General features: G+C 35.4%; 1 protein-coding gene and 2 long non-coding RNA genes across 14 annotated transcripts in view; 2 read left to right on the top strand and 1 right to left on the bottom strand.

Annotated features, from left to right (window-relative positions):
* The window catches only part of LOC149501776 (uncharacterized), a 423,933-nt gene that overhangs the window by 157,375 nt on the left and 246,871 nt on the right, over positions 1-19,687 (bottom strand). The gene's annotated exons all lie outside the window — the stretch shown is intronic.
* dac (dachshund family transcription factor) overlaps positions 1-19,687 on the top strand; it is a 174,941-nt gene that overhangs the window by 3,007 nt on the left and 152,247 nt on the right. The window lies entirely within an intron of this gene.
* LOC149501778 (uncharacterized) lies at positions 11,503-16,521 on the top strand. Its single transcript, XR_016323991.1, has 2 exons — positions 11,503-15,339; positions 15,379-16,521. It is a non-coding gene; the product is annotated as an uncharacterized LOC149501778 (long non-coding RNA).

Genomic DNA, 19,687 nt, shown 5'->3' with positions numbered 1-19,687 from the left:
TTTATGCCATTCATTGTTGGCACCATTGAAAGATTTCGTATTAATGATTAGTAATAATCAAGATATTTAAAAGACACGTCGGAAGTCGGGAATAATTAGGTTCTAACAATTTAGAAAACTTTATAGAATAGAGTAATAGAATTATATCAAAGATAAAATTGCTTTGTGAATAACTTATGGTTCTTGTACCTAAGTCTGTACTGCAATTTGTTATCGAATTATTGTCACTTCACGTAAACGCTGACTAGTACTTTTTTTTCTAATCAATAGAATCAAAGCGCAGGGTTCCGTCCATTGTCTCTGCTACAAAGAGCGAGGTTCAATTACGGAGGTCATCAACACGACTTTTTATGGAATTTTCAACTTTACGACTCATTTTGATGGACCGCCTTCAAACGGAGTGATATTTTGTAAATAAACAATGGACTGAAATAACTGCCTCATTACCTTTGTAGAGCCGGTAGGTGAAACGGCTCCCGAAGAATTTTTGTAGCCAGTTTAAAAAAACTTATACGTACGTATGAAATAGGTTATGAAACAGGAGGTCTCTGTTTGAGTTGGTACACCCATTCCTTTACAGCTTGAGACTTGAAGATCGCTGGTTTACTTTTGATGTATTGAATGAGACAGTAAGAGACGCGTTAAAGGGTTCTTTTGATGAATGCGTTCTGTTGTCTAATCCGAACTTATTGACCACGCCGACATCGTTTCATAGTCTTTATTTGAATATGGCAATCTGCTTCTTGCAATGCCAGTATTGCCAGCGTCGAATTTTTATCTGTCGGAGTTTTTTTAAAGAATTTTCATTGTTGGCGATTCAAATTGAAATGTTGTTTAATAACGAAAAAAAAAGTTGAACTTCTATCGTTCAATTTGTTTAATCAATTATAATACACATTATGTTGAATAACTCAGCATATTTAGGAATTTAAATTAATAAATATTTATGAACTCACTTATAATATAATATAACCGTATAAAACTGTGGACGTAAAATAGTATCGTTGTAGTAATAATAACGAGAAATGGTGTACGTAGCTCCGACTGGCGTTGGTCCAAGCAGTGATTCTCATTGAAATATTAAACCAAGACACTGCAATGCGGTGTCTGAGACACGCGTGCTGCCAAATTAATTAATATCAAAGTTATAAGGCCCGTTATGCACGTGATTTACAACGATTTAGAAATTAGAATTAAATTAAATTAGTATTAGGCAATGGTAGTTTGTGAACGTGAACGCTATTTTTCTTTTTCTTTGAAGCTTATCCCTCTTCGAAACTACATTTAACCCACTTGTAATAAAGAGTAATGAAATGTTCAAGTATGATAATTTAATGGATATTTTTTTTATTCGGTTTTTATCTGTCTCTGTTCTACGAATGTGTTTTAATAGACCTGATTTGACTTTAAGACATACATTACTACATTATAATGTTGGAATAAAATTACTCAATGGCTTTCTGAAACATTAAACTGGTAATAAATTGTTAAGTCGCTTGAATAACTAACTTCAGCTTGTTTTCTAAACAATCTGAAGAGACACAATTTCCGTAAAAGCGACAAGCTGTTCCACAATGGGAATATCACGGAGGCAATTTATTACCATTGATTCAACAAGTAGCCGGGGAAATGGGGAAACGTCCCGGAATACAGACGGATACGAAAGAATGCGAGTGCCGACAGCAGCCCGAATGCGAACGAACCCTCCCAGCTCAGAGTGCACAGTCGAAACGCACACTGAAAATCGGAATTCTCACACAAATGACACGAGGGAATCCCTCCCGGCTCCCGGCTAGACGGAATTATCTCGGTCTCTATTTCCGTTTCGCGTACTATTCAAATTGCGTCCTACTCGCTCCGGTTTCGCGATCTAAAGCCGTCTCTTTCGCATTCGGTTCCATTCACGAATGTGGATTTGAATGGATCCGTGAAATGCGCGTTTTCTTACCGCATTCCACAAGTCCGTGTGACTGACTCGAGGACGGGCGGGCGCCCTGCAGAGGAACGTAAAAAGAATAAACGTCGATGCGTATGCGATCACGTAGATTCAAAACGAAACCAAACAAAACAATTGTTTAATTGAATGTGCAATTTCGAAAAGGGCACATCTCTGAAAATGTAAAATGTTCAGGAAATGAAAAAAAAAACTGATTATTTTCTAAAGCAGTGTAAAAATTTTAAATATTAACTTTTGAGATATATTTTAGTGTTAATTAGCAATTGAAAATTACTGGAATTATTATAAAATGGGTGTAGGTAAGCCTCAAAACTACATGTATATGAAAAAACGTATTTGACAAAATATGTGCCATGTGCCCTTTTCGAAATTGTATATCTATATATTAATACGTGAAGGAAAAACTTTGTATCCCTTTTTACGAAAATTGCGCGGACGGAGGAGTATGAAATTTCCCACACTTATAGAGAATATAGAGAAAGAGTGCAGAATGTTAATATTTTTTAAAAATTATGCCTAAAGAATACATTAAATCAATAAAAAAAACATTACACACTACCATGTATTTGATGCAACACGCATGCATACTATTTATTTAATGTCAAACTTTTGTTCTTGACGTCTTTGGTCAAATTGAGAATAGATTAAATATTGTTTGTCTTCACTAATATTTTTCTATAGTGTAGTCTTGGCGAAATTTGTGATTATTAGAAGTTTAATAGTCTTTGAAAATAGAATCATATTAGGGTACAAACTTACAATTTCAATTAATTATAGTCGAATTTCGTCTACTGCGGGACCACTACTTCAATTAAAATCGGCTTCCGTGCTAAGTAGTTATTGAAAAGTTGAAAGAAACTATCGCATGACGTGTACCGCGGAGCGTCGGTAGCGGTTGTAACGTCTTTTAATTGCAGCTCACCATGTGCTGAGCTCTAATCATGTTTAATTATAGTCAGAAGAGAGTCATTGCCGTTTATCATGTGATGAATGGAACAGTTATGAAAACATAATCCAATATAATCCACGTTCAAACGAATATAATTGCGTGTCTCTGATACCAATTGTAATGAAAATTTTTTATAACATTAAAAGACACATGGTAGTGTTGCACAGATAAAATCAAATTCATTTAATTTTACTCAATTATAAGATATCTTCAATTCTAATTTAAATATAGCCTATGATTATAAAAATGATGTTGATTATTAGGCTCAGACAAAAGTATTGTATAATCTATATATATATAAAAATGAATTGCTGTTCGTTAGTCTCGCTAAAACTCGAGAACGGCTGGACCGATTTAGCTAAATTTGGTCTTGAATTATTTGTGGAAGTCCAAAAAGTTTAAAAGGTAGATAAATCTTCTATTTATCTTTTATGTATCGATTGAGGCACTACGAAGTCTGCCGGGTCAGCTAGTTAATTATAAAACATTAAATTATTTATTAAAAAGTTATGTAATTTAAAATGCTTGAATTATTTGATGTGATGGGTGTTTTGTTGCTTGTTTGAAAACTGGACTGAAACTAGTTGTTTAATGTTTTATATAGCGTGCACCGTGTCTAGCACTAGCATAGTTAAAAGTATTTGGGTTCCTAGTTTTTAAATACATTTTTAATTTGTCATCGTTATACGGCTGTATTTGTGATTTAAGTTTAGCATAAAATTAAAACTATATTAAACGAGGCGCAGTTTGACAGCCGGTGTCCGCAAGAAACTTTGTAGCTTCTGTAAAACGTACCAATTATGATTCATCAATGTTTTACTGTAACTGTTTATTGTCCCGGCGCTCCGTGAACATATTTAACGTGCTTATTAATCCGATTCAGATTTATATCGAACAATAGCAGGCAGCATAAAAACGCGCGCAGTTTTACCCGGTTCCCTCAATCGTTTCGCTATTGTGCGATTCAGACTAGCAAAGCAATTGCCTCTTAGATTATATGTTGAAAGAATTATTAGAGCCATTCCTCTAGTATACGTAATAACCGTTTTTTTTTTAAATTTTGATCGTCTTGTTAATGGTTATTATTGGTTTTGTCTAACGTTTTGGGGGGAGTTTATTTTGCCAGTAAATGTCACTGTTTTTAATTCCGGAATAGTGTCGAAAGTATCACACTTATTCTTAAGATTATAACTAGGTAGTTTCGGGCCGTCGAATGCGATATGTTTTATTAGGGAATAAAACTTTGAAAGTAGATTCTGATGTTATAATTTGAAATTCTGTGTCTGAGTTCGGTCTGAATCCGGCCGTTGAAAGAATGCATTGCTTTCGGCTTATGATCTAGTGGATGATGTAACTTTGAAAAGGCGTTAAAGTTTGCGATGGAAATAAATAAAAAAAACAATGCTTATCGGCCCTTTGATTTGATTTGATTTGATTGACATATAAATTATTGTACCAACTTCTACATGTTGTATTTTCGGAGTAAATTTGGTATTGTTTCAATCGTATTTTCTCGGCCATCGGACAATAGGTTTTTTGCGTTCTATAAATTACAAAGGCGGATCTAATGAAGACCAATCCACAAATGCAGACATTTTATAGCACAGTTAAATAGCATTGAAATTTACGATGCACTATATTTTATCTCAATTTAGACTAGAATCTAGTGCTTATAGTAGCAAAAATAATTGAAAGTAAAATGGCGGAGTCCCGCCACACCTTTATAGCACCCGTGGAGACTATAAAAATTACAAACAAACAAATCGACAGTTTATAACAAAGCAACAAAACGAGATAAGGGCTACTTAAAGCCGTCTCGAGTCCTCGTTAAAGCCTGATATACGATTTATAATAAAAACTAATAAAATATTTGCAACAATTTAAAAGAGAATCGATAAAAAACTAAGTAGGCGAGTATCAAATGTGTGCTCAATGTTGCCGGTCGAAAGATAGTAAATTGCGTTTTACAACCTCGCTGTTTGTTTTATTTTTAATCAAAACATTTTTTTTTTAAATCAACAACATTATAAATTATTGGGATTTCGCGAGTCGCAGACTAATTAAAACTAGTTTTATAGTTTAATCTCGATTTTTTTATTATCATTCGGAATTCTGTTGACATTTTAATATCGTGCTAACTGTCGGCTTATAACGCACGACTTACGAGACGTCCGAAATAATGTAATGACAGTGAAAAACGCGGGATTAATATCTAAAAGTATTTTTGATTATGGCAATGGTATGGCATAGTTAGGTTTCGTACACGAAACATTTTCGCCGCAAATTTAGGACAACGGGTTTTGATATGAATATGATTTATGGACGTGAGATATTGGTATGGTATTCTCTTTTTTTTTTAATGCACCCACAAAAGTTTCAGAGTTAAGATTACCGTAATTCGACTTGTAATCGTCAAAGTACGTGGTGACATTCACGTCGTACTGTCATAAGGTTCCAGTAACCATTTTAAACCACCAGAGTCGTTTACTCGTCTATCCATCGACAATAGTGAAAAAGCTAAGTTAATAATCTACTTAGGTATATGTACAAAAAATTTAATTTTAAAAGTAACCTAAACTTTTGAATTATTTGACTATTGATAAAATTACACAAATAAAATATTTAGTGTTGCTGTATTTTCCTTCCATAATTACAGACAAAGCTTGTTGAGAGTGTTATCCTGAGCCTAATTCAAAGATAAATCAGAAAAGCCATTAAACAATCTCTGCGATTATTTTAAGCGCTTTTAACAACTAAGTAGTGTGTTGTAAAACGGCTACAGTCGTCAGGTCAATGGTATTCCGCAGGTCAGCCGCATCTCAGTTCGATTAAATGTAATTTACGGCTCATATAAAATGATTTTAATTTCTAGAATCGACACTCCATACTTTAGTACGCATACTAGAACTTAAGAATTTTATCTGTGTCAAAAACTTTGTCCGATTAGTGTTTATCACGATCTTCTAGTGTGCATTCGTAACATACTTGGTTTAAAAATTTTAATCTACTATTGTTTTTAAAGTTGCACTTGATAATCGATTTGTTCTAACGCCAGTGAAAATCGATAACGGTCCAGATGCACAAAAATGGGACAGATGAATCGATTTGCCCCACATTTTGGCGGTCTAGCGGCCGCCGCCGGCGAGGGTAACGTTCGCGATAAGGGATAGTGCCCCCCTATAGGGGCAGGGGTAATCTCCCTGCCCCCCTTGATAATATTTACCGCCCCCCGGCCATACTTACGCCCCTCAGTATTTACGGGTTAGAGAAAAACAAGGGTACTCGTGCTTCGGAAGGTGCAACGTAGATTTTAATCCTTTTTGATGTTTATGATTGATGCGGGATTTTGCGATCGGCACAGCACTGATGTTGATGGATTCTTTATGATTTCCCGTTTATGCCTATTGCTTCTCAATGGGTCGTGCACAAGACTACATTTAATAGATCGGCACAGGACTGTATCTACATATTCCGCAAATAGTTTTGTTGAAAATAATGAATTCAAACTTCTAGGTTATAATTTCTGTCGTCTATTTATCCGTTTCTTATTGTTGTTATATGATTGTGATTCACTATTTCTTGTCAATTGAAAATGTATATAGTGCTCGACCTTGAAAACGTTGCGGATTTAATAAATTAGGGCACAAACTTCAATCAAACTACATAACGTATAAACTCAACAAAGCGCTTAATATGTGTAGTTTTAAATCGAACTTTCAAAGTAACGTATCCATTTATAATAGCCGCTAGCGCCATCTGTCAATCAATAATTTTCAATAAAAAACTTAATTAGGCTTTCAAAGACATAGCAACATTTAATGCCGTGAAGAAATTGCGATCAAGAAACATCGTGTAACTTATTTTGGTTCGTTAACAGATGGACATAGAGGCCAAATTGGTATTCCTATAGAATTAGAGATGGTAAATTTAAGTTTGTTGTATTGATAAAACGTGATAGTGACGATGGGTGAAGACGTCAGATACATATTGACGCGTGCCCCAGAGCCCAGTATGTCGACACAGCCAGTCACAGTCAAAATGTTAATTATTATTTTCATTGCTTTTACAGACACTTGAGTGAGTTTCGAACGTGAATCATCAATTTCAATTTTAAATAAATTCACAGGAATTATTGACTTAACGCTTTATTAACGTATAGTGCATCTAGAAAGTTTATTCGCTCAGATGTGTGTACGATTTTACTATACGTCGAAGTGTAGTATGATTAAAATTATTGTAGAAAAATATAAGCATAATTACATTTATTTAGAATGATAAAACGATATACGATCGTAATACCAACGGGGCAAAGCCACCCGATCCACCATTTCGTGAATGTTTTTCGGTTAGTTACACGTTTGGATCGGAGGAAATTAAGTTTGGGGAATTGAAACTGGTCATTGTTCTTTTAATTGCGGTCAATTTGTGGCGTTCTACCCGAAAAGTGCTGATCATTGTGTAGGTAAGTCATTATTTCAAGGGTTCCGATCGCTTCTGTTTTTTTTTCCAGCGGCTGTGTTGTTTGTGATATTGTCACTATCATCGTAGGTAATTAAAAAAAATATTTAAAGTTTTCGCTCATTTGGCGATTATGTTTGTTTTATTGTGAAGTTTAAAATATTGAAATAATTAACAAAAGTATTTTTAAATGTAAACTACAAATGACACGTAATGCTTTCATTAAATTCGTTGAAATAAAACCACTATCGCTAACATCACAATGAATTTAAATTTTGAAATTAGTTTTAATTTCCATTCGTAAGATATCAAAGGAAGGGTTGCACAGTGAGCCGACTCCGTGCTGACTCGCACAAAATCCTCTTCTGCATATGTTCTGTGATTGATGTGCCCTGTAATTATTTAGACTCGTTAATAACACCGCAGATGACGTCTGCACTTTGTTTTTGACGACTTAAGACGAATGAAACGAAAAATTCTATCCGACTCTTAATAGACTGATTGTTGATTAAAGGAACTGAAATTGGTTATTAAGAGAATTGGATTTGTGTTTTGGATGCGAAAGTTTAATTAAGTGTTGGAGTTATTGTAAAATGGGCAAGGAAACGACCTTGTAATAAAGTTTTCTGATTTAATTGGAAGGATGCAGGAATGAAATATATTTAGAGTGCTGATGTATATTAGTGTTATGGCCTCGATTTCGATTTGAGAAATTTGTATGATGAAGAGCCTTGTTTAAACTTAGACACATAGCACTGGGTATGTCAGTTTGGAGCTAGAGGAACGTATGTTTTGCTTACGATTACATGTTTTTGTTTAAATAATATGCAAGTGCGTTTGCGACCACACAATCAGTTTATCCGAAAATCTAAATCCATCAAAAGTAAATCAAATTACCTTAATAATTGTTCATTGAATTAATTAAACAATTTCCTGTATGCAACCGCACCTCGTTGTGTAAATACGGGCCGCTCCCGTTCTTATATATATATATCCTACACGGCATATCGTTTGAAACATTTACATAAACGGCGGCCACATACAAATTGTCTTTATGTTTTCTGTGCGTGCGACCCCAACGAATGAGAATATTAACGTAAATAGTAATGGCGGTAAAAAAAGCTATTATGCAAATGAAACGTTTTGAGGTAAATAGAAAGTGACGTAATACGACGTTAAGAAAGTTATAATAAATTGTTGTTTTGGAAATACGCTCGGTGTTACAGATTTTTTTTTGAGTTCGATAGCGTGCTTGCTGGAACATTGGGCTTCGTCAGTGCTAACGCTATATTTGGGAATAAAATTTTGAGTTTTATATAGTATACGTTTAGTATTTTTAGTCAGAGAATTCTAGAATGATAGTTTTTGCGTTTAGTTAAAAGCTTATTCAAAACATGCTAGAATTTAAATCAATTGAGTCTAACAGTCGTTGCGTTACGACGTTTTTTTTAATAAAGCTTACTTACTACTGGTGGTAGGACCTCTTGTGAGTCCGCGCCGGTAGGTACCACCACCCTGCCTATTTCTGCCGTGAAGCAGTAATGCGTTTCGGTTTGAAGGGCAGGGCAGCCATTGTAACTATACTTGAGACCTTAAAACTTATATCTCAAGGTGGGTGGCGCATTTACGTTGTAGATGTTTATGAGCTCCAGTAACCACTTAACACCTGGTGGGCTGTGAGCTCATCCACCCATTTAAGCAATAAATAAGATTTTTTTTATAGTGATACTGAATTCTAATTAGGGACCATTTTAGCGTTGGTCAACAGATCCGGGCTTGTCTAGTATAAAATAGTTAAGTGTAAGAATGCTTTGCGGCAGATATAGCCAGAGTTTGTCACTTTTGTATCCATATGTATCTGTATATTGTTTATCGTTTATTTCTATCTTGTTTTTTTAATCGACAAGTACATCGCGGTGAATTTCTTTCTTTAAGTAATTCTTGTCCTTCCGATAGTTTTCTGGAAAATACTGCTCTTAGCGACCGCCCGAACTACTATTGTATTTAATCTTTTGCATTTCTCATTACTTTGTTATTTTTATATTGATGTACAACAAAGCATACTTCCATTCTACTCAACATGTATTCTTGCAAGCTCTGAGTACAACTAATAATTAAGCAAACTGTAATGTTTAAGATGAATTCCTTTTATAACACGATGCTTTTCTTTTATTCTGAATGTTGATCCTTACTACATGCTGTGTACAAATTAATGTTCTAAAATTCATATCTGCTAACAAGATTTGAGACGCGGCATATGTGCATTACCCAATAGGAGCACACCGTTACCTGTGGGGCCACAAATGCCTATTAACATTTCAATACGTTTTTTTACTACAGTATTAATTCAGCTCTACGTTACAGCGTGGCCACGATACATTTCATTCGATGACCACAAAATAGCATGTTCGACAAATTTATTTATACTAAATGAAATTTACAGTGCTGCAATGTGGTTGGTTGGTGTTGATCATAGTCTGTTCAGGTTATAAACATGCGATGTCATTCGACAATATGCTTTTATTGCTCTAAACGGAGAGGGGAGTTCACGTACCATCTGGTGTTAAGTGAGTCAAAAAGGATTTGAATCTACAATTATCAGAAGCTAAAAGCGTTTCACTGGTATAATAAAATTAAAAAAAAAAAACATAATGCTTTACTTTATTACTAAGAACACTAACAAAAATAGTCATCTAGTTAAATAAATAATTCGTTCATTCTCATGCCGCCATGTGAAAAAAGCGCGCCCATTAATCATGTGCAACTCAAAATAATACCATTGGCAAATCCATTGAGATGATAGATATGAATACGTTATGATACATATTATTACGTTTAATAACAAACGGTCGTTGAGTGCCGAATCTGCTTACGTCACACCGCTACGGGAATAATAGAGTTCGCTACAATCGTTTAGCGAACCCTCGGAAATTGAAATAAAAAATTAAAAAAACTCCATCCGAGATATGATTTGCACATTTGATTTTTTTATTAATAACAGTTTCGTGCGCTTTTTTTTTTCAAACTTGGAGCTGTGAATCGATTTGTTTCATAAAATGTATGCTGTTGCCGTAATTAAGTTTCGTTGCTGGGAATTTGTTTTGATTAAACCGATCTTAATATCTAGGTGTCGTGATACATACACACAGATATTGATTAGATGTTTTGATGTTTTTTATTTATTTTTTTATTGCTTAGATGGGTTTTAGTGTGGGACGGCCACCTACTAGATGGACCGACGACCTAGTAAAAAGCGCTGGGTCTCGTTGGATGCAGGTGGCAATGGACCGGTCGCACTGGAAATCTATTGGAGAGGCCTATGTTCAGCAGTGGACGGCGATAGGCTGAAATGATGATGATGATGGGTGGACGAGCTCACAGCCCATCTGGTGTTAAGTGGTTACTGGAGCCCATAGACATCTACAACGTAAATGCCGCCATCCACCTTGAGATATAAGTTCTAAGGTCTCAGTATAGTTACAACGGCTGCCCCACCTTTCAAACCGAAACGCATTGCTGATTCACAGCAGTAACAGGCGGGGTGGTGGTACCTACCCGTGCGGACTCACAAGAGGTCCTACCACCAGTAATTACGCAAATTATAATTTTACGGGTTTGATTTTTATTACACGATGTATCGTGCGTCGAATTAATTTGTTATTCGTGTTCATATAATGTTTTTGAGGCATAGTTGCTTGAACAAGCTCACGACCCAGCTAGCGTTAAGTAGTCACGGGTGCATACTCTCACATATATTATGTACATATCATTCCGAAATGTCAATTATTATATTTTGACATTAGTTAATAACAGCTGCCCCGCCCTTCAAACCAGAATGCATATTTGATTCGCGGCAAAAATACTTTTGCAGTTTGGTGGTATTTACCAATGCAGGTCAACGTTACGACCGGGAAATACTTAAATTAATACTAACTAGTGGTCCCGCAGTAGTCGAAATTCGATTATAATTAATTGAAATTATAAGTTTGAACATTATTATGGTTATATTGTCACAGACTATTATACTTCTATAATCACAGATTTCGTCAAGACTACACTATAGACAAATAATATTAAAGACTTACAATATTAACTTATTTTCAATTTAACCACAAACTTTAAGCATTAACTGAAGTTTGACAATAAACAAAGAGTATATATACATATGTGTGTGTCAAATACATGGCAGTGTGTGTAATGTGTTTTTTATTGATTTAATGTATCTTTTATGCATTATTTAAAAAAAAAAATTAGCATTGTGCACTCCTTCTCTATATTTTCTATAAGTGTGAGAAATTTCATACTTCTCCGTCCGCGCCATTTTCGTAAAAAGGGGTACAAAGTTTTTGCTTCACGTATTAATATATAGATATAATATTTCTGGTTTTAACAAATAAAAAGAGAATACACATCCAATTGAACTCGTAGATTTCGTACGAAAGAACTCCAAATATTCGGACATTCGGACGGCCGGGGGCCCCATTCGTAAGAATGTAATTAATTAAATAAATGTACAGTACCGAAAAGAAATTCGGCAACCCTTGGCGGCCGTTTTTTACAACAGACATACCTAATTTCGCATCGAAGGGGGCGTAATTGACTCGTTAATTTTATTGAAATTTTCCGTTGATTGGAATTTTTTCTGTGATTTCCAGTTGAAATATCTGTTCATTCGTTTTAAATGAACACTATTTGTTGTATCGATACTACTATACTGCTATCACAGATTTTCTCTTACTTTACAGGCAAGACTGTTCCAAGTACGTAATTCTATAGCAATTTGATATTTCACCCGAAATGTTATTAATGCGAAATGGAAAATTATGTTTTGTTTTGTCGTGAGGAATCAAACTAATTAATGATTTCAACAATCACAGATGTTTCTTAAGTTTTATCCACAGCGCATTTCCAGAGATACTGAGGGCTATGACATGTCCTCTTTCAAACGAGGTTTTCGGAGGGTATTCAACGGTGGTCAGCGGTTTGGCTGTGCCCTTAGCGTAGACGTCCATGAAAGACGGTAACTGCTCACCACCAGGTGGGTCATATGCTCATCTACCTGCAAAGGTAATAGAAAAAATATTGTAACAATAATCAGCGTTTTTAACTTAATTACGCTTCGTTACGTATGGTAATCATCGGCCATAAAGAATACAATATCTCGGTAACAATCTAACGAGGGTAGGATAGAAACTGCTCTAAATCACAACAACGTTCACTTCTCATATTTCCAATTAAAATTCTTATACGTATATGCATTGTTGTGAATCAGATAACGCTATTGTCCGCTGAGTAGTTTTGTCATAATGCGAGCATACGACTGTGTTATGTGTTTCTAGTAATAGATCGTCCAGTGACTTGTAAACATTGACAATTAAAATAGTCGACTATGCTAAGTGATTTGTAGAGCGTTTACAACATAGATAGGTTTCCTACTTCAGTGGTTTACAGCGAATACCTTTTTTTTTTTTTTTTTTGTCAGGAGGAAATCACCGGACTTCCGCCCTCCACTGGGGATGGAGGGCGGGGCATGTCGGAGTTGAACCGACTAAAACCTCCTGTCGCTCAACAACCAACGTCCAAACCTCGCATGAGACAGAACTCATGAAAAGGCAAAGGGGGGAAAGTGAAGCGTTTAGTGCGGAGCACATCTCTCCCATCACCCTCCCCCTCGGGACGCCGGACTGGCGGTCGTCGGCGCCACGACCACCAGTCCTCTCGGTCGGCAGGCTATCCGAAGCCCGCCTAGATGGCGCCGGTTAGAATGGTCTACCCTCGGAATACCCCGCTGGGTCAGAACCAGCGTGGGTTGAACAGCGAATACCTACGTGTTTTTTTATGACTGTCAAAATCTGATAAGCATTCGGATATAAGTGTAATAATAATAATAATAATAATAAGTTTGCCGCTGATGCTTTCCAGTACTGGAGTCATACCAAAGCACCTTCACCACTTTATCAAACTATTAGATTTACCCAAATATATATTTTTACACCATGCAAAAAGCCACAATTTTAAATACTTGCCGGATTGTTCGGATGTTTTTGCAGGACGAAATATCAGACGAAACTAAAACTGAAAATAAACTCTACTTGGCCTAGTGCCGCGATTTTTCAGTATTTACCGAAATTCATAGAAATTTGAGAATAAAAACTTTGTAGTTGATAATAATAATAATAATAAGTGTACGTCATCATTCATGGATTACAGCGATATCAGAGGCTCAACCCATAGACGCAGCCCACTGAATTTCTCTCCGGGTCTTCTCAATGTGTCGCGATTCTGATCCGGTGGTAGATTCTATGAAGCACGCCTCTTGCTAGAGCTAGTGTTAGCAAATTTTATAAGCTTGCCCCCCCTTTTTTTTGAATAGGCCCCGCGGCTACCAGCGAATAGATTTTTTTTTTATTGCTTTTGTAGGCAGACGAGCATACGGCCCACCTGATGGTGAGTGGTTACCGTCGCCCATGGACTTCAGCAATGCCAGGGGCAGAGCCAAGCCGCTGCCTACCGCTTAATACTCTTCACAAGCCTCTTTTGAAGAAGGACATGTCATAGCGCTCGGGAAACAGTGTGGAGGGGAGCACTCCCCCACACATACAGAAAAGACGCTCAACATCAGCAAATAAGTCGCTGCCAACCGCCGAAGGGTCTCTTCAAACTTTTTTAAAACCTGTCCACTCTAGGAGTAGCTAAGCAAAAACAACATTCAGAGTAAAAATACATAGACATTAAAACCTTTTGTTTGTCAACGTAATTACATGCTTTTGAAACGCAGAGCAGATATGAGGCAAACAGTGTCTTAGCTAATAAGATTACTGGTACATCCTGCTTTCCCGGTGGCCTAATCCGTGTGCTCATCTTATCAGTTATAGGGAAAAAATTTATGAATAGACTACACTGTTCGGTAATCATTAAAATTTAATGTTTGCAGCCGGTTACATCTTAACAATTTAGATTAAAGTCCAACGTGAAGTTTGGTAGTTCGTGTTTTTGTTTGAGCAGCTCTTAATGAGTGCGTGATATGGAAAGGTAATTTATTGTGGCGTGAAATAATTTGGAGTCGACAAAATGTCGTAGAATTTGAATCAGTAATGCGTTTCAGTTTGAAGTGTGTAGCCTGATACTTCAAATTCGGGTCTCGAGGTAATGGTGGCATTTAAGTTGTCGATGTCTATGGCCTCCGGGAACCACTTAGCCGGGAGCTCGTCAACGCATCTTAGCATTACTAATTTGCGGTAGGAATAGGTAGGTTTGACTGGTGGTAGGACCTCTTGTGAGTCCGCGCGAGTAGGTACCACCACCCTGCCTATTTTTGCCGTGAAGCAGTAATGCGTTTCGGTTTGAAGGGCGGGGCAGCCGCTGTAACTATACTTGAGACCTTAGAGCTTATATCTCAAGGTGGGTGATGCATTTACGTTGTAGGTGTCTATGGGCTCCAGTAACCACTTAACACCAGGTGGGCTGTGAGTTCGTCCACCCATATAAGCAATAAAAAAAAAGTTTATAGGACGGTGGTACGTACCAGTGCAACCTCACATTCTTACCACTAACTGCAACAAAAAATGTGTATACTTTGGTATGGTAGTATGATTTTTATGACTTTATGCACACGCACTTCTACGAAACAAATTGAAGTTGTATTCGAGCAAGTAATCCAATTTGAGTGTTTTATTCGGTTTTCATTCGTCCGTGACCACGTAAGCAGGTAGTCGGTATATCGGTAACAATAAAAGGAAAATAATAAACGCGACATCAGGCAGTTAAAGTAGTTTTAGTAGCATTAAAAAATTGAAATAGCATTATAAAGAATGTGAAGAAATCACGACTTCATTCATGTTTAAATGACATAGTCAAGAATATGATAACCTTGTTTTAACAAACAATCACACTAAAAGATGGTTCAAAATAGAAACCAGTTAAATAAATATTTCGTGTAATACATTCATGTTTTGTATTTTAAGGAACGGTGAATGTAATACATTCATGTTTTGTATTTTAAGGAACGGTGAAGTTGACCGGCTTAATTGTATGAAGTCTTAAGAGTCTTAAAATACAGACGTAATTCGTGCTGTGAGTGAGATGTAAGGATACAGTCACACGGTAAGCTGTTTGCGTAAGGAATACTTAGATACGGTAATTCAACTTCCTTACGTCGAGATAAATAGATACTGTAAAGGAGTCCCGTTGTCTGCTATGATTTAAATTTCTTTGAAGTGCAAATTGAAATAAAATTACTGTTACTGTGTTACTGCTTAAGGTTATTATTACACTTGTACACAACAATAATGTTCTCTTTAGTAAAAATAATATATTTATACATATATTTTTTTTATAAAGAAATTTGGCTCGAATGCCTTTGGCATTGATTTTGCCAATATCAAAGTATGCACAAAAATGACAGATGCTAGAAGAGAAAAAAACTAAATACAAAAAATAAATTTAATCAGTATTTCCATACGCGTCGTATCTGTGATTTTAAGAACAGCACAAACAAATATGCTCAACTAACTAATTTAAAGATTATTAGCAGATAAAATATTACCTAGAATATGTATTTACATGTTTAGAATATACGAAAGTTAATAGAGAATTAATATTAATAGTCCGGGGGATGTCTTTAGGAAGGATATCATAAAGACGGGACACGATATTGGGGCAGTCGAAGAAAAATATTATACTTTAAATAGACAATGAACATATTTCCATGAACTGCTTCAGATGATATTTTTACCATGATACCATTATGTACTGGAGTTGAACTGTATTCAATTACGTTGCATTATCACAGGTCATTTATCCAGTACCATCCGGCTTGGGATAGAGCTTTACTCTGTGGTAGCTCCTGAGTTTTAGAAAAGGTCTGTTTTCGAACGAGCTTCGAAAAGATTTAGGGGTATGCCCTGCCTTTCACCGATGTCATGAGTGACGGTGACGAGCCATCGTGACGTGGGATGTAGGTCAGTTTGCCTGATCTGCATAATTATGTAGTTTCCGAACTATTCTTCTAAAATTTTCAAGGTTTAATAGACATTTTTAAACTATTTTGTACAGAGTTGTACACGCACATCCACACACACATGCACACACACACACACACACACACACACACACACACACACACACACACACACACACACACACACACACACACACACACGCACACACACATAAACACACACAGACACACACACACACTATACACACACTATACTTCAATATTGAACTCACCGGGACTGTAAATGATGAAAATTGTTCAAAGAAAGAATAGGTGTATTGGGGTGGGATAGGGTTAGTCAGTGTGATAAAATAAATAACAAAGGCACAGAGACTATTAGTACAGATAGATGGCGCGGAGGTATATTTTGCTCAGACAAATATTAAATTAATAAATTCATTTTCTTTTAGTTCAACAGTGACTACGCGAGGATATCAACATCATCTATATGTAGTCCATTTTCGTCAAATAAGATTTTCTCTTCTTAATAAAAATAGTCAAACATTTTCATTCGTGCTATTCAGAACGAGCACCTATGTATGTACATATTGCGAACAGACTGCCATTCGTGTGTAAGCACTTCCCCTTATATTCCTTCTAGAGATACGAAAAATATTGATGTGCGAAAGTAAAACATTTGGAATTATAAATACTTTCGTCTTTGAGTCTACCGACGCTAACCTCCAATTGATCTGTGTATTGGAATGCATAAATACATTCTTACACGTGATAAAACTAACAATGCAATTAACATTAATTTCTACGCCTTTGCCACATAATCAATACGGCAAAAATATTGCGTGATGTAATTAAAAAGTACACACTTATTGAAAAGTACTTCCTTTATCAATTAGTTAACGAAAAAAACTGGCTTGTTGCAAACAAGGTTTTTAATTAAGATCAATGTTTTTAATAGTTAATATCTGTTAAATGACGGTTTGGTATTTATGTTATAGTATTAATTTGAGAATTTAACATCGTTAATGTTTTATAACTGTGTAATATTTTACGATTATAAATTTATATATTTTTTTCACTAACCTGTACCAGACTCGTGATGAAATTTATATTTCGTTTATTACATTGGTTCATTTGATTTTTACAGACATTTACAGAAAAAAACATCATGTTTTTTTATTCATAAGCTGACTAATAGATGATATAATACATAGAAAAAATCGGCTGACAAACACAGGTGAAAATTGTACTTAGCTGTTTTATTTTTATCCGTTTATACTCGTAAACATTCGTACGTGCTTCTTGTCAAACAATATCACTTCACTCGCATTCTTCATTACTATAGAATAATATAAGTTTAAATGTTTTGGGTTTCTTACAAGACTATTTTTTTTATTGCTTAGATGGCTATTTCTATACGGATCTTATTACATTAGACTTGTATGACATAGCGCGAGGCTTGCATGAGCTTTGAAGCAAGAATAAACATTTACTAACAACAATCACGCCACGTTAACTGGTCCCGTGATAAGTTCGTAAAGAGCTTGTGTTACAGGTACCAGATAACGGAAATAAATGTAAGATTTTTATTATACACATACATATATTTAATATACATCCATAACCCTGGAAAAGACATTTATATTTATCATACAAATATCTTCCCTTGGCGGGATTCGAACCCGCGACCCCCTTGTGTAGTGACCATGTCACTTACCACTACACCAGACGGCCGTTGAATAATATTCATTATGGAGATTTTCGACTTCGTGTTGCAAGTTAAACGTTGTTTTGTGTTTATTTCTTTTGCTATCGGTAATTACTTAGGTCCACCTGGTCTTAAGCGGTTACTGGAGCCTATAGACATCTACGAGGTAAATGCGCCACCCACCTTGAGATATGAGTCCTAAGGTCTCAGTATAGTTACAACGGCTGCCCCACCCTTCAAACCGAAACGCATTACTGCTTCACGTGTGTATGTACTGGAGACTAATGATAATAAAAAAAAAATTTGGCTTAATATTCGGATCAAAATAATATCATAAAAATATGTTTTGTTAATTTTTGATTCAATTTGCTATTAAAACGTGTTTTCATTTTATTTTTAGGCGAAATATTTTTTTCTAAGTTAAACTAAAAAACAACATCTTATCGTTTTAAAAGTCCATAATACACCAACCCGCAATCTAAAGAGGTGACAGCTAGCGGACGCAATACGGGTTCACTGACCGCGCGAATCATCTGATTTTAGCTTTTCATAAGTTTCCAAAGGCGATTTCTATGTAACACTTCATTATTCAACAGCTTCACCACCTTTTTCGTTTTGGAGCTGTTCTTTTATAAGTAGTCATGGTACCAAGGGGTATGAAAGCCTTTTGGTAAACGAAGACTGGGGTTGGGAGTGATAATCTTCTTCTTCTATCTTCTATATATATATAAAAATGAATTGCTGTTCATTAGTCTCGCTAAAACTCGAGAACGGCTGGACCGATTTGGCTAATTTTGGTCTTGAATTATTTGTGGAAGTCCAGAGAAGGTTTAAAAGGTAGATAAATATGAAAATGATCGGAATTAACAATTTTGATTTTTCTTTGATGTCACCCCCCCGTCGGACGGATTTCTTTTGTTTGTTTTAAGTTTATTTTATACAAAAGTTTAGGTCTTTTATTTATCGATTGAGGTACTACGAATTCTGCCGGGTTAGCTAGTAATGGATAAAAATGATGATTAACATATGCAAATCAAGCTGTAAAAGTCAAAAATAACATATACATATCACATATAGGTAGAAAGTGAACAAAGGAAAAAAAAAGAGAAATTTAAGTTTACACAAAAAACAAACAAAAAAAAAAACCAAAATCAACACAATACGCACATAATAATATGTACATCAACTTACACCTTAAAACTTAATAATACTCATCGGATCACTTTAAAAATATTCCAAAATAGCATTTCTATGTGCTACGTGACAAACAAAAGATGGCGGCATTAGAGAACTTAATTATGTTCAGTATTTTTGTTATGTTCAGTATACACTAAGCATATCATAGTTTCCAATATTTCAAATACTAATATTTAACAGTTTTCTTAACAATACTTAACTAGTTTTCGTCGTCACGGATTAGTAACAATAATAATTATCGTTTTCGTCAACATTTCAATATCTTGATAGCTACCGTCTACGTCTACAATTTTTTTTTTACATAAATTAATGTCATTTAATAAGTGTTTCAATTGTCATAACGATATTAGCATAACATAAAATTTTTGCATGTCTAAGTAGTAATTCTTTAAACTGTATCCCTAAAACAAATTTCGGTTATTAGGAATAACAATGAGAATATTTTGTGATCATGAATCGAAC

The sequence above is a fragment of the Bombyx mandarina genome, chromosome 12, assembly GCF_030267445.1.
Source record: "Bombyx mandarina strain Sakado chromosome 12, ASM3026744v2".
Lineage (NCBI taxonomy): Eukaryota > Metazoa > Arthropoda > Insecta > Lepidoptera > Bombycidae > Bombyx > Bombyx mandarina.
This window is presented reverse-complemented; position numbering and strand designations above follow the sequence as displayed.